Below are 16818 nucleotides of genomic sequence, written 5' to 3' on the forward strand. Positions count from 1 at the left end.
GCTCTGCAGATTTGTCTCTGATTGGACAGGTAGAAATCATTCATGGGTGCTACTTTTTCAAGCATTTGATAGTACAAATAAATCCTTTACTAAATAGCTTATTCCATTTTAACAGCATTTTAACTTTTAAATGCTATTTTATCAACTGGAGATTTTGTATTCAATATGAAAATCTTAAGTGTGCGATTGAAAATTTATTAAAAATTATTTTTAAAAAAACATTCTTTCAGTCAGTGCTTGCACTTTTGGATTTGCACAAACATTTGGGCAAAGCAGTGAAGTAGAAGACCAGAGGCACTTTTTTTTTTCTTCTTGCACTTGTTTTCCGCCACAGTGTATATTTTGGAGATCATTTCCCATTCCCATACATATTTCATTCTCACTACTGGACAGAAAAAGCACAAACTTGGGCTATTTATTTATGGCAAAATTTATGGTTTAGTATTTGGTGTCAATCCAACCTAAAACTTAAAATAAAAATAAAACAGAAAGTCGTCATATGGGCTCTGAAAACTACACCCTGAGGCCATCTTCGAGTGCGCGTGCACAGCAGCTAATGTTAGCATTTCGCTGTCGGTTTGCTTACCGACCGTGAAGACACGGGGGCGTTTTTGTTTTTTGTTGGTTTTTTTACTACAAACACATACGCTCTACTGCATTCCTGGGTTTCTGGGTAATGGAAGCAACCGGGATCCTGCTATAAAAACGTAATTTATTTGGATAGACAGAAGTGAGTGCAGCGGTTACACACTAACACATGTGTACAAAAAGCAAGCTTGCAAACACGCTCGCCCACACATGAAAGTGCATTTAAAGGAGCCGGGGGAAAAAAGCAGAGGGTCCATCAAAGTGCAGGTTATCTGGGATTAAGCGGCTTGCTCGAGGGTTTCGTGATGGGAAATGGAGAGGCATTGGGCATTCATCTGCACACAGAGGCAGAGTGAGATTGTCAAAATGGCAGAAACTCCTTTTAAGCGAGACACAACTTTTAAGTGCCCTGGAGTAAAGTGGAGCAGGGGAGAGGAGAAATCTGGTTGCTCACACTGTTTTTTGCCCTCGAGCTACAGCATATATTTAGTTAAGTTAGCTTCCTTAGGGGTAAACACACATTTTGCACTAGACTTACGGGAACCCTCACTGACATAATCCATCTCCTAGTGCCCAAGGCCTATTTCAGATAAGAAAAGCATACATAACACATATATATTTGTGTATATATGTGTTACTTTTCCATGATTCTTTGACCCCGTTCAAGAGTCATGTGACTCAATTACAGGAGGAGAGCTCTAAGTGTTAGCGTAAATACACCAACAATGAGGTGACGTTCCTTTGCTTAAGGAACATTTGGACGCTGGAAAGGGCCTCATTCTTTTAGGACTTTGTATGCCTGTTACATGTGTCCAGGGGTCTACTGCACACACTTATGTATGCGACATGAATGGAGGTGTACATACTTGTTCAACTCCAACACGAGATTAGTAGAAGCCCGTGGAAGGAAAGCATGAAATGGGAAGAGCCTGGGCTATATGGTCAGTGAAGATCCTCTGATACCTGCGGATAGAGTCATCTTTGAGACCGATGAAATATACTTAAAGGTCTGTTACTATACATGGATGCTGCAACCAAGTAAAGTCTATGGATGAGAAAATCCAGGAATTTACTAGGGAAGAAATGGCTTTGCCCAACTGGTCCTGTGCTGGACATTTGCAAACAGAAATGACTAAACAACTTTGCGTGTGTGTGTGTGCGTGTCTGTGGTGTGCATCCAATCACACGTGGCCACATAATGAGAGGTCTTCTGATACCTGGTATGAAGGGTATGCACGATAATACCAGTTATGTTCATAATTTCCCTGCTGTGGTTTTGTAAGGTGCTTCTATTCCTTAATGGTTTAAATGTGATCTACGTTCTTTTTTTTTTTAACTCCACACCCAACTGTTTAAAATGCTTCATGCCTCAAGGTTAACAGCTACCCAACCCTAGCTGGGTTTTGTTTGAATTGGCCACATTTGTGGTATTCAATCAGGTATAAAGGCAAGGCAAGGCAAGGCAAGTTTATTTGTATAGCACAATTCAACAACAAGGTGATTCAAAGTGCTTTACAGAGACATTAGAAACAAGAACAAATAAAAAGCATGATTTAAAATTGATTAAAACAAGCAAATAAACTAACTAACTAATTAACAAACAAACAAACAAACAAACAAAACAGTATATAAAATCAAAACAGATAAAATCAGAACAGTAGATAAAATCAGTAGTTAAATGTAAGTTTTGAAATTTAAGCTTAAAGTGTGGATTTGGTGCTTTATTCAAATGCAGCTGAGAACAGGTGAGTCTTCAACCTGGATTTAAATAAACTGAGTGTTTCAGCTGATCTGAGGCTTTCTGGGAGTTTGTTCCAGATATAAGGAGCATAAAAGCTGAATGCAGCTTCTCCGTGTCTGGTTCTGACTCTGGGAACTGATAAAAGACCGGATCCAGATGACCTGAGGGATCTGGAAGGTTCATACTGGGTCAGGAGGTCATTGATGTATTTTGGTCCTAAACCATTCAGAGCTTTATAGGCCAGCATCAGAACTTTAAAGTCTATCCTCTGACGGACAGGCAGCCAGTGTAAGGACCTCAGAGCTGGACTGATGTGGTCCACTTTTTTGGTCTTAGTGAGGACTCGAGCAGCAGAGTTCTGAATGAGCTGTAGTTGTCTGACTGATTTTTTAGGTAGACCTGTAAAGATGCTGTTACAGTAATCAAGCCTACTAAAGATGAATGCATGGACTAGTTTTTCCAGGTCCTGTTGAGACATCAGATCTTTTATCCTTGATATATTCTTGAGGTGATAGTAAGCTGACTTTGTTATTGTCTTAATGTGTTTTTCTAAGTTTAGGTCTGCATCCATCACTACACCCAAATTTCTCGCCTGGTTTGTGGTTTTTAGATGTATAGATTGAAGTTCTCTGGTGACCTGTAATCGTTTTTCTTTGGCGCCAAAGACTATTACCTCAGTTTTGTTTTTGTTTAGCTGGAGAAAATTGTGGCACAACCAGTCATTGATTTCCTCAATGCATTTACCAAGAGCCTGTACAGGGCCTCGGTCTCCTGGTGACATTGTGATATATATTTGTGTGTCATCTGCATAGCTGTGATAGTTTATTTTGTTGTTGTTTATAATCTGTGCCAGTGGGAGCATGTAGATGTTAAACAGAAGGGGTCCCAAGATGGAACCTTGGGGAACTCCACATGTGATACTTGTCTGCTCAGATGTGAAGTTACCTATTGATACAAAGTATTTCCTGTTTTCTAAGTATGTTTTGAACCAGTTTAGTACAGTTCCTGAAAGACCTGTCCAGTTCTCCAGTCGTTTGAGTAATATGTTGTGGTCAACTGTATCAAATGCTGCACTGAGATCCAGTAAAACTAGGACTGACATTTTTCCACTGTCTGTATTCAGACATATGTCATTAAACACTTTGGTCAGAGCAGTTTCAGTGCTGTGGTTCTGTCTAAAACCTGACTGGAAGGCATCGTAGCAATTATTCTGTTTTAAGAAGTAACTGAGCTGTTGAGAAACTGCTTTTTCAATGATCTTACTTAAAAACGGGAGATTTGAGATCGGCCTGTAGTTGTTCATTTGTGTCTTGTCAAGATTGTCCTTTTTCAGTATAGGTTTGATTACAGCAGTTTTTAGTGATTCTGGAAACACACCTGATAATAAAGAAAAGTTGACGATCTGTAACAGGTCTGACTCTAAAGTCTTTGAGACCTTTTTGAAAAAACTTGTTGGCAGGACATCTAAACAGCAGGAGGAGGAGTTCAGTTGACCTAAGATGTCCTCCAGGTCTTTGCTGTTAATAGGTTGAAACTGTTTCATGGTGTTTAAACAGTTTTTTGGTGGACACAGTACATATCCTGGATCTGCTGTTGATGTACCAATTGCTTGTCTAATTTTTTGGATTTTTTCAGTGAAGAATTTGGCAAAGTCATTGCAGGCCATGGTCGAATGAAGTTCAGCTGCCACTGACACAGGAGGGTTTGTTAGCCTGTCAACTGTAGAAAATAAGACCCGAGCATTATGGCTGTTTTTAGTGATGATGTCAGAGAAGTAGGACCTCCTTGCATTCCTCAGTTGTAAATTATAATTGTGAAGTTTCTCTTTATAAATGTCATAATGAACCTGGAGGTTTGTTTTTCTCCATCTGCGCTCAGCTTTCCTACACTCTCTTTTTTCATTTTTCACCAGTGTGGAGTTTCTCCATGGAGACTTTTTCCTTCCAGAGATAACCTTCACCTTAATGGGAGCAATAGTGTCCATTACATTTAACATGTTAGCATTGAAGCTATTGACGAGCTCATTGACTGACCCTCTGGGCAGGTCAGGTGTTAATGGGAAGACCTGGTTAAAAATTGCACTACTGTGTTCAGTTATACACCGTTTTGTGATCACTGTTGTTGATATATTTGTGTGGGCTGAGATTTTACTTTCAAATAAAGGCAAAAATTTCCTGAATTGCTAAAGTATGCAGCGAGATGTGTTGTATTAATGGCTTTAGAAGGTTATAAAACATGTGAGCCCTTCAATTGTCATGTCAAATAGGTGTGTGGGGGGTGGGGGTTGCAGACAGAGTTTAACAAGTGAATCCTTTGTTCTGAGCTACGTCTTAAACTTCCTAACTTTTATCCCTAAAACCTGCAGCTTCCTGAAATATTTTTGCCTCAAATGAAGTTTGCTTTGGACTCAACCCATCTTTGCGGAGCGTCTCTGGTCTCATGCGCTGGCATATCAACCACTGCATTTGCACACTAGGGTAGATGCCAGTATTCTTCTCTTTTTTTCACAGGGTTCAACTAAAATAGATATCCAGGAACCTCTCTAAACAAATAAATACTTTGGCTGATCTCTCACTTCTGGCTTAGCTTTACCCCTGGTCGTCTATATGAGCACACCCTTCTTTAGATCCTAACAACTGTAACAACCTCTGTCCGATTTCCAATCTACCCTTCATTTCTAAAATACTCGAAAAAGTGGTTGCAGCTCAACTTCATTTACACCTGGTTAATAATCTATGAGAGATTTCAATCTGGTTTTCGCTCATGTCACATGCTTTACTTAAAGTCACTAACGATCTTCTAATCGGAGCTGACTCTGGTCTTCTCACCATTCTCGTCCTTTTAGATCTGAGCTCAGCCTTTGACACCATTTCTCACTCTGTACTTCTAAACAGACTTTCCTCTCTCGGCATCTCTGACACACCCCTCGCCTGGTTTCAATCATATCTCCTCGACCGTTCCCAGTTTATTCAACTAAGATCATTCCGCTCTCGTCTATTCCCCGTCACCTCTGGTGTACCTCAAGGCTCAGTTTTAGGCCCTCTTCATAATATACATCCTCCCTCTAGGTACCATTTTCTGCAAATTTGATCTTCAGTTTCACTGTTTTGCTGATGACACCCAGTCCATTCTTGTCCACAGTCTTGTTACGTCCCATGGTCTCCCCCAAAAATCCCTCCGTAAGCTTCAACTGCTTCAGAACTCTGCTGCTCGCATTATCACCAGAACCCCCTCCTACCAGCACATGACCCCTGTTCTTCAGGAACTTCACTGGCTTCTTGTGAAATTCCAGATAATATTCAAACCTCTTCTGCTCACCTTCAAGGCCATTCATAACCTCGCTCCTCCTTACCTTTCTGACCTGTTAACCACTACCTGTTCTGCCCGTTCACTTCGATCTTCTTCTTCTATCCAGCTTGCTGTACCTTCCTTCCGCCTCACCACCATGGGAAGCAGAGCTTTCAGCTGCTCTGCTCCCAGGCTGTGGAACTCTCTACCACCAGAAATAAGAAACATTGGTTCTCTCCCCCAGTTTAAATCCCAACTCAAAACTCAACTGTTCAAATCTGCATATTCACTGTGAATCCACTGTTTGTTTAATTTTATCTCTAGTGTAGGGTTTCAGCAGCAATAACCAGCTGTGACTGAGCAGTTTCCAGCAGTTTTCAACAGTTCCAAGCCCAACGGTGCCAGGTATGGAGCATAAACAGAACTACACTTGTTATTTTTGGGTTTCGCACCATAAACTCATCCCCAGAGTGAAACCCGCCTTCATAGAATTCTACTAAAAAGTCAAGGACAACAACCAGAACAGTGCTTGGTGCCACTAGGTGCACTGAACTGGTCAGATATGTACAATATATACAAAAGGTATCCTCAAAATGAAGATCAAGTTAAAGGAGCACAGAGGAGATCAAACATGCACAGGGGAGAGAATAGGACTCGAAGGAGGCAAACTCAGTGAGGTTTCTGATTTTGTTGTATAATAATCAAGTTCACCACTGCCCTTGGTTATGTATTCAAAACAGATGAGTCACCTAGGAAGCAGTGAGAAACTATTACTTAAGCTAAGTAAACTCAAGCTTTAACCTTCAAAGATGCCAAGGATGGAAAAACAACAACAGCAGCAAAACCTGTTTTTACTCTTAACGTCTAAAATGGAAACTGGTCATCACAAAAAAAACAGAATAATTACTGTACAAGACCGCAGAATCACACACACACGCACTAAGTTATACACGTGCAGAGCACTACCCGCTTGTTTGGTGTTTTTAATTCATTTAAAGTTTTCAAAAGAGCAGCTGTGACATAAAAGGCAGCTGAGCTTAACGCAACCCTGTGAAAACATGCCGCCGCAGTCTTTACCATGGCGCTATCCCTGTTAATATTTATCAGCTGCTCGTGGTGATGAACACTCCAGATGGGTGGTTTCTCAGGTGCATGCATGATTCAAAGCCATTGCCAACAATCTTTAAAAAAATTAACCAGACTGCATCCCCCTGAAAATTACTACGTAAGTGTTGGCTAAACACATGCGACACTGCAGGAGATCTGATCGGCAGTGAATGAGTTACTGCGGCAACTTGATGTTGTGCACAAACTGAACATCTTTCTGTAGTTTGCCTGTTGGATGTGGGCACTGGTATTTGTGATCAACATGAATTATTTGGCCAGTATACTGGCTGACTGCTCACAGATATACTATATATTTTCTGATATGCATCGATATAAAAGTTTGTTGAAAAATCAACTTGTTTTCAATAATCTCCACGTGTAAGTAGAGTATGGTTTGGGTAAAGTTGGCGATCAAGGATCAAAGAATGCAATGAAAGCAAAATCCATTTAAATACAGATTATCCTGTTTTTTATTGGAGGAACACGTTTTTCACCTCATGAGGTTGGCGTGAATCCCGAGGAGGTAAATACTTTGGTATTGATTATGTGGAAATGCATGATGTGATATTTATGAGGAAAAATTCCTTTAATGCCAAGTAGAGATCACAGACTCCCACAGCCCTCCTGGAGCTAAGTGCTGCATTATAGAACCTGGTTGTGCTGCAGGGTATTTTGCACTTCATCATTAGCAAATCCATTTAATTCAAACCTTCTTTTTAGTTTTGCCTTCAGACAGCTTACACTGGTTGCCAAAGAGACCGCATTCATTTCCTTTTCCCATCAAAAACATACGCCTGTGACTTTCTTCTCTGCATCACACCCTCGCTGTTTCATCTCCCCACCCCCTGAATTCCTTGGGATAGCCCCGACATACCTGAGCTCGTCTCGACAAGCGAGCAAACCTCAGCACAGATTACCTGCATCGCTCTGCGGGCAAACAGAGAGTCATCCAGGCAGGGATAAAAGGCCCAAATCAAGCCCAGTCTGCAACAGGAAGGGTATTATGATTATGGGGGTGACACGGGGCAGAGGACTGGCTGTAAAGTGAGACTACGCTCAGTCCTCTTTTGAGTAAACTGAAACTCAAATTAAACTTCAATACAAGCAAACTTTGAATAAGACAAGCCACCATTCCTACTTTGGCAGCACTCACATTTAATCAAAGACAAATTGTTGAAGCAGCAGTTTATTTAAATACTTGACAGCAGCTGTCTGTTTATCTCAGTTTGTCACTTAAGTACACATTAATTAATCTCCCTCGAATGCTGCGCTGTCAGTGTTCTGGTGGCATGCTGCTGGTTTGTATCAGACACAGCAAAACATATCGGTTCAGCCTCTGGGTATAGTAACGTAATTGGTATTTGCCCTGCGGTAAAATACATTTTTATGTTCATGGGAAGATTTTTATTTGTTTATTTATTTTGCTCCATAAGGTGTTTATCATCTCCTGCATGGTGCAGAAACCACTCTTTTACTGATTCTAAATCAATTCTTACTGGGGAATGTACGTGGTTTGAAAAAGTCGTTATATACATTTTCCCTCTGCAACAGAATATTTGATGAGCTTTCAGCTGAAGTAGCTAATTAGAGCTCAAGTGGACTGCTTTAAATTGACCCGATCACCACTTATCTTAGATCTACTCTATTCAAAGTAAAGTCCTAATCAGACTTGATTTTCTACTAAGACTCTGTGACTACAATCATCATCAGAAACAACTATATTTTTAATCAAAGTCTATTAATGTTTGACATTTCATCAAACATACTTGTTAGCGACCTTTATGGGAAAGAGTTCAAAAGCAGAAACTGAAAAGGTGAACGTACCAAAACCAGCAGTTGTTTGAGAAGCCACTCGAGGCTGGCTCCCCCAATGAAAGTATACAAGTTAGGCAAAGCCAAGACGGAAGTGCAGTAAATCTAATGAGGTTTTTCAGAAATCTGACGTTAGCTTGTCTGCCATTTTTATGTGTGACAACCACGGTGGAAATGCAGGGTCAAGTGAATAAAGCCTCTGGCACTCAGGAGAGCTGTCTGCAACCATTCGGCAACCACTAGTCTCAAGAGAAGAGTGGTTGTTGGGAGTCAAAAGGAAAAAGGACTGCTAAAACAGGATAGGATATTGCCACTGTTTAAATGGCGAGTGGTGAAACCGTGACGAGGAGCCAGAAAGTAAAAGTTGTGCCTCAGTGCTGCAGCCAACAGCAGGTTTTCACAAACAAATACCTGATTTCCACTCTCCTCTCAAGGCTTCAAAATGGTAAAAATACACTTCAGAAATTGATCTGTGACGTCACGGTAGCTGCATCCATTGGTTAATTCAAACTATGCTAACCAAGCTTCGTATAACCCTGCTTGCATCCCTGAATGTTTCTTTTCATTCTGTAATCTTCGTGTTAATAGGTTAAAATTGTGACCTAATAACTTGAAATTTCAAGTTATGTTACTCAAAGTACACCAAAGTACAACACCAGGTAGTAATTGACACTGGAGTGTTTAATACATGGGAATATTACATAGATTCACCCTAGAAGATACTTTTTTTAAACTTTATATAATACCACATATATTCTTGGAGTACAAACATACAGTATTGTTATTTGAGCACGAACGACCAATATAATAAGGTTTGAGTATCCTCCTAAGCTGAATATGTGTATATGCTGCGTGCTGTGTCTCTTCCATGTCCAAAAGTTTTTCTTTGTGCATAGTGGGAGACCGACGGCACCTGGGCCTGATACATGAGGGATCTGGGCTGATGCAGGCTGATAGATGGCACTCAGGCCGGCTGCAAAGCTGATGCATGAATCTGCAGGTCAGAGTGACCTGCTGAGGGGAAAACTCGAAAATACCGGATTTTCAGAACACATGACAAGGCAGACTACAGAGTGGAAATCTACAGAATGGATGACCTTGCTAGGCATCCCTCAATAACTAAAAGAGTCACCAAGAGCTGGTGTGGGTGTCAGTCTGTGACGATGTTCTTGTTGTTTTACCGCTTTACCCCCTGGAGGATGCTTTTTGTCTATTTTTGTCCTTTTGTGTATCTATCACCATTGGTCGGAGTTTCTAGTTACTTAGTAATAACCTGAAATTTTGAGAGACTAATTCAAAATTTTGACTTAGGTTTGTCTGGCATTCTTTAAATAAGCTTCCATAAACAATGTTCACTTAGACACAATAAGATCAACATGGGCTTCAACGCGGAAATCAATGTGGTGACATGACTGTTACTACAGATACGTGTTTAGAAAAGAAAGCAAACACAGCCACAGTCAAAAGAGAAAAAATAAAACAAAACAGGCTATTTCTCAAAGCATAGCTCGACACCATTCTTTATACTGAATACATGAGATGTGTGCTTAAAGTGGCTGGAGGGCTGTTTTCCCTTCAGACTTTACGCTTGGCTAAGCTCATCCCAGATAGATTTTTTAAACTCATTCCAGCCTAATCATTGTTCTCCATTATGAGCTCAATAAAATAATGACTGCAAAAATAAATTAATACGTTTTTGGACCGTGCTGCAATGACAACCACAATTACATAAATACAGGAAAAAAGGAAGTTATAGGACCTTTATTCACCTTTAAAAAAAGCTTTTCCAAGTGAATTTTTAAATTTGTAAATAAACCAGCCAATGTAAGTCTCTTAATATTAAAAAACACTGGCCTGGCCAAAATAAGGAACCAATCTGACTCCTATATACCCACAAATACACTTGCTTAGCACAATGCTAACAATAAGAATACACACATTACGCTTAAGATGAACATCAAAGCTCCGAAAACTTCATCAGAACAAGTAATAATCACATGGACCACAAAAATCTAGCAATGTCCAGGAAAACTGTTACAAACATACCGTGCAAACACACAGGCACCCACACATGCATGCGCACACACAAACCCGCTCTTGTCCCCTTGAGGCCATCATTAGGTGGATCAAGGTCACCAGACACACGATTAAGAAGATCAGGTTAATGCATTTCATAAATACATGCACCAGTTATTAAAATTAGATGTAGATTATAAGCCTTTATTAATCTAAACCATGCAAGCACACACACACATACACACACACATGCACGCACAGACAAAGGTGGGAGACATTTGATGTTACTCATACAGACATAACACCCTGAGGTTGTAGGTTACTCTAAATGGAACATACATAGAGGATAATCTTGTGTCTTTCTAGCACACACACACACACACACACACACACACACACACACACACACACAACTGCTTACAAAGCTATTATAGCATTTCTGTGAAAACATCACACTGCAGCCCTAAACCGACTCTGTAATCGTATCTTTAATCATAATTAAGCACCTAAATGAACTTTGCTGAGCTGGTTAAAAGTTGTTTAGTGTGCACTTTCTTTAATTTTACCTAATTAAAAGACCATTTTTTTGCACCGTGACAAAAATATCCATTTTGCTTTACTTGAAAAAAACTCATGAGATGCTTCCAATATTCGAGACCGTGGAGGCATCTAGCAGGTTAAATGAGACGTGTAAATCTAATTACGCCCTCGGCCACGGCAAACGTACTCCATCACGTAACCTGCACCAACACTGCACAATAATATTTCTCTGAGGTCAGGCAGAATGCGCTCGAGCTGAATCAGCACACTATAAACCATAACTAAAGTATCTCAGATGACTAGTTTCCAGATGTGAGCCTATACGTCAGACTGTTTCAGCTGCTGAAGGAGTAAAATATGACAGCGCTCCTAGGGTGGTGCATCACAGCTGCCTGTTCAAAACAAAAACAAAACAATAAGTCTGAAAGTAGCCGTTCTTGATAAATCAGTTTGCAATCTCTTTTGTAAAATGTGTCTAAAAAGAAGAAGTTTGATGATCAGACAAAGTACAAACAGCGCTGCACACGTTTGGCTCAGGAGCCCCACCAGTCTGCTCAGTGTTTGTTTTCTTGTTTCTCAGTGCTCACACTTCATATCTCTGCTCTCCTTTCACCTCAACCAGTCTAGGCAGCTGTGGCCCGTGCTGAGTCTGGTCCTGTCTGGGATTTCCTTCTAATAAAAACCAAGCTTTTCCTCCCACCTGTAGCCAAGTGCTTGCTCAACAGGGAGGATTGTCGGATGTCTATAAGAGGCAGGTTTTGTTATGATTGCTTCTATCCTTAAAAAGACATGAAATGAACTCAAACTTGTAAACTGACATAAATTTCTGGGCTGAACTTTAAACCATCAGCAGTTTTGATGCTCTCATTTTCAGTTTGGACTGGCCTCCTCTAGAGGATGATCTGATATCCTCGTGTTGGTGTTGTTCCCAGACCATCATGAAAATGTTGTTCCAGGTTCAACATTGCAAGTGACCAATCACATTGTTGTGACGTTATTCTTTTGCGCGCCAAGCCATTCGTGCATTTATGAAATTCCAATGTTGCAAGGACAATATCAATTCTGCTTACTGTTTATTAAAGGGTTACGGTTAGGGTTAGGGTCAGGGTCCGTTGATCAGCGGACAGAGGCGGTTTCACGCAGCTTTAGTACAGTTTTTTGTTTTACGACGGTTTTTCCCGAAGTCGCAAAAGTATGATGTCACAACATTCTGATTGGTCACTTGCAATGTTGATCCTGGAACAACATTTAGTATGATGATCTGGGAACAACACCAACACGAGGATATCAGATCAACCTCCTCTAGTGGCCTCCTCCAACATCCAAGGAAAAGCTTTAAATGTCGTGCTAGAAACCTGGAGAACTGCTCCTGAAGATTGGCAGAAGTCAGGTGGTGTTCCCATATAATGACTTTCAAGCATGTAAGAATTATACAATGCATTTGCCTTATAACCTGCATTTCTATCTATGTTTGCATGCTTCAATAAATCGTTGCAGCTATTTTCCAGTTTCCTAGCAAAACATAAAGAAATAAAGGCTATCTCAAGACCTTTGTGCAGTGTGCGTATGGTTGCACAACACTTAATGAACTGCAACCCATTAAACTATCAATATTCCAAAGTAGTAATAACAACATTTGACAACCCTTATGAGTTAATGAGGATAGTAATTATACAAATATTTCAACAGGTTCAGATAAGTCCAAGAACAACAAAAAAATAACCTCATCCTATCAGTGAGTCATCTTCTCATGCAGTGTGTGTTCTCAGGAACGAATGAATGCTGGCACAGACTCTCTCATTATTTCTATCATAACAAGACAGCAACAAGCAGACTGACAACTTTTCCACCTCCCTGTTGCAGCAACTGTACAAACCATGAAAGGGCGCACTAGCTGAAACAATCCCGCTCCGTATACAGCTTCTCTTCATTTATCTGCCAGCAGCCAGCTTTAAAGTTGTACCTCTGTATGTCAGTGCATATTAACTTGCTAAAATAACTGTCTCACATTAGGGCCTGCATCATCTTGTGTCAGTGTTACAGTATTTGTCTACACAGTGAGACTAGAGGCAGCATCACCCTGCATGCAGATGCTTAGCTGAATGGATCTAGCAACCGAGTCGGGTGACATAACATAAACATGGGGCAATATTAATGAGAAACTATTTATAGCAATGTCATTTTTCATAATGATAAATATCAGCTTCAGTTTAATTCTAAGCAAAACTCTCCTTGTCTGACACAGCTTTGAGAAATCAGACCACCTCCAAATCGCCAGTTTTTTGTCACTTCATTAAGCAACAATTTCCTGACCTTGTGCCGGCATCTGACTCTCCTCACTCCTTCTAACTTTCCTAACAGTCTTTCACTTCATCCTGCCTCCCTTTTAACTCTTCTCCTAAAATCTGTTTCTCCATCTCTCAATTTCACTGTCACTGCCTCCTTCCTTTCATTCTTGCATCGCTCCTTCCCTCCTTTCTTCCGTGTCTCCTGCTGAGATGAAAGTTAGTTATGGGAAATGACCTCGCGCTGAGTTAGTGCAGTAACAGCCTATCACGTTGTAACTAATGTGACCTCTGACCTCTGGATGCTTAACAACAGACCCGTGCGCATGGTACAGTGCTCACAAATAAGCAGGGCAAAAAAAAAAGGAAATATATACACATTTTCTTTAGATCACTTTACAAATAAAATGTGAAATCGCTGTATAAGAAGCAGCATTTTTAACATACACACACTCTCACATGCCCCGAGTCTGCCCCAGCCCTGACATCACACACCACATCAAAGCAGCTTATTGCTGAGCAGTAAAAGTGGCACAGTGGTTAGAATTTATTCCCTTGAGTCAGACGTTTACTCGCTGCTTCCCTTTCTTAATGAGCCTCTTACAATAACCCTGTCACTTACTGAGCCAAATTACTGCTACCTAAATGAGGGGCTGATGGTACATCTGTGTGTGTGTGTACGCATGTGTGCATGTGTGTGTTTCCGTCACAGTCCCTTCACCATTTAAGGGCACCTGTATGTGATTTAACGTCCCACATGGCCTTCCTCCCAAAGTACGCTTTTACCTTTTTACTATCCAGTGAAAAGCCAAAGGAGGGCAGAGCAGGAGAGAACCACGAGCTGTAATGATGGAAGAGGAGAGAGAAGTAGAGGAGTGGCGAGGCAATAAAATAGAAATGAAAGGAGGAACGGGAGGACTGAGAAACCATCGACGGAGGCAGAAGCAGACACCGAGAGGGAGGAGGAAAAGAGTAAATTATGTGGCTGTAATCTCATTTTAAGAGTCTGATAAAGCTTCTCTGTGTGATTTTGTGATTTAACGTCATAACTGATAGACACTTAGTTACAAAATTACCAGTTCAAAGTGAAAGAGAGGTGGATGTTGTTTTTCCTGATGCTTGCGGATGCAATACACAGTATGGTGTTTACCATTGATTAGAGTGGGAAGATACTTCACACTGGCCGAGAACCAGTTGGAAGATCTGCTCCAAATAGCAACTGGAACCACTATTTTTACAGCAAAAGAATTGAAGTGATGTATAATACAAGTCCTGTTGTACACTCTGTTGCTGTTCAGTTTCTCATTAGCATTCTATTCAGTAGTGCAGTGATGCTAACCAACACAGCTAACGGACAAGGCTTAACAGCCTCAAAACTAATGGCTAGCTTTACAGTGGTGTGGCAGGGCGTGGTTCGTGGTGTGGCTGCAGGGGAGGCTGACACACCGGAGCTCCGTCGGCTCATGATGTCTCCCCTGTATTAAACGTGCTGGGACCTGAGGGGGTTGTTGTTGTTGTTGTGTGTGTAGCTGTCGGCTGAAAAGCTGCAGCCGAGTGTGTTGGAGTATACAGCAAGCGAATAAAGAAGTGCGCTGGAAAGTGCAAGTATGTGGTAGGGTCCGTCATTCGTGCCACAAGTGACTACAGTGTAGATAAAAGACGTGACATCATGTGCACATTGCTTGAGAGTTGTGATGCAATCACCATTTACACTATTCGCCAACCAGTCGGGGAATGCACATTTTCCCATGGTTCTAGATGTCACAGATCAGTCTCTGGGCCGAACTGACAGGAGACTGAATTAATGTGAATGAGATTAAATAAGCAACACAGAACAAAGTGATAGGTCACCATTTTTGAAATGTTACATACAAAACAGAAACTTTAGAAGAAAAATGTACAATTTTTAAGAACTCATCCAATTCCGGGTCACGAGGAGCGACAGTCTATCTAAGCTGTCATTGGGTGAAAGGTGGGGAACACCCTGAACAGGTCACCAGTCTATTCCAAGGAGAGAGACACAAAACCACTCTCATTGTCACAGCTACAATTAAAGTATCATTGATTAACCTAACAAGCATGCCTTTGGACTTTTGAACCCATGCAGGCACAGGGAGAACATGCAAACTCCACACAGATGCTCTTGCAGTGAGGAGACAACACTAACACTGTACTGCCTTGGGGTCTTGGTGTACAGCTGGTTTACTTCCAGCAGCTGAACAAGGATTAGAAGTGCTTCAACACACTTTAATGGTTTACTGGAAATGCTGGAATTTGGCTACTTAATCAACCACAATTCCATCTGCAACCTCTTCAGTAAAAGGAGACAAGTCACCGAGAAAAAGGATGTGCAAAAACTCACTGCAGCACCAGAACAAGAACCACGTTCTGACCCACGTTCAGGGTCTCTGTCCTCAGAGAGGGACAAGAAGATCTTGGAAGATCAGATCCCGGAGAGTGTTGTTAACACCGGAGAGTTAACATCTTGATGCTATGTAATCCATAGTGAAATCGATTACCTTAGTTTTTCATGTAACATAGTGCTAATTAGCAGTAAATACACCGTCCTGCTGAAGCCGATCAATTTTAATTAATATTAAAATCCAAGCCAAACCAAAATCTAAATTCTCACTTGATGGAAACTTGATGGAGACATGGTTGAGGATATACTGTTAGTATTCAAGCTTGGGGATGCATAAATGTCTGTATCAATTTTCATGACTACCCTCTGACCGCTATGGAGATATTACTTGAATCTGAATCAAAGTGGTGGACGGACAGTTTCATTCGGTGTCTAAAAATGAAATAATGTCAGATCTGCAGGCAAGTTACATTAGCATAAAGTGTCAGCACTTACAGTCATTGTTCGTCTTTTCTGCCTACTATGCTATAAGCAGTCAAAAGACGAAGAGAACAAGGAAAAAAAAGAAAAGGAAGGAAAGGAAGAAGAAAAAGATACAAAAAGAAGTTTTATTTGCCACAGGTAAATAAACTCCATATTTATTATCTTCAACAGAGAGACATGTTTAGGGAAAGATGAATGCTAATATGCTCTGACAATGTGCTTTAATTTAAATGAAAATGAAAAGGAGGGTTTTAAAAAAAAGACAAAAGAAAAACAGCTAAACAGAGTCAGAAAAAAAGAGAGGGTGGTGCAGGCCAACTCTAGTTTGGGAGCCTTTTCTTATTTTGTACAGCTAGTGAACTTAAAATATCCCACCACCCATAGTCCAGCTCGGTGTGCTGCTGCTCAGCATGTGTGTGTGTCAATGTGTGTGTTCACATGGCACCAGCACTGCTGCATAATGCCATAATTCTATGTCATTTCTTGGAGTAGTTAAAGGCTCTTAAGCTAACTACCACTTTTCTCCCCTTCACCCAGTCTGTGAAAAAATCCCAGCACGTGCCAAATGGTGTGTGCCACGATGCACAGAGTCAGCA

General features: G+C 40.9%; 1 protein-coding gene across 1 annotated transcript in view; it reads right to left on the reverse strand.

Moving 5' to 3' along the window:
• Positions 1-16818, reverse strand: part of LOC309691861 (glypican-1-like) — a 46703-nt gene that overhangs the window by 15895 nt on the left and 13990 nt on the right. The window lies entirely within an intron of this gene.

This window comes from Aulonocara stuartgranti, assembly GCF_965226115.1.
Source record: "Aulonocara stuartgranti genome assembly, chromosome: 17".
NCBI lineage: Eukaryota > Metazoa > Chordata > Actinopteri > Cichliformes > Cichlidae > Aulonocara > Aulonocara stuartgranti.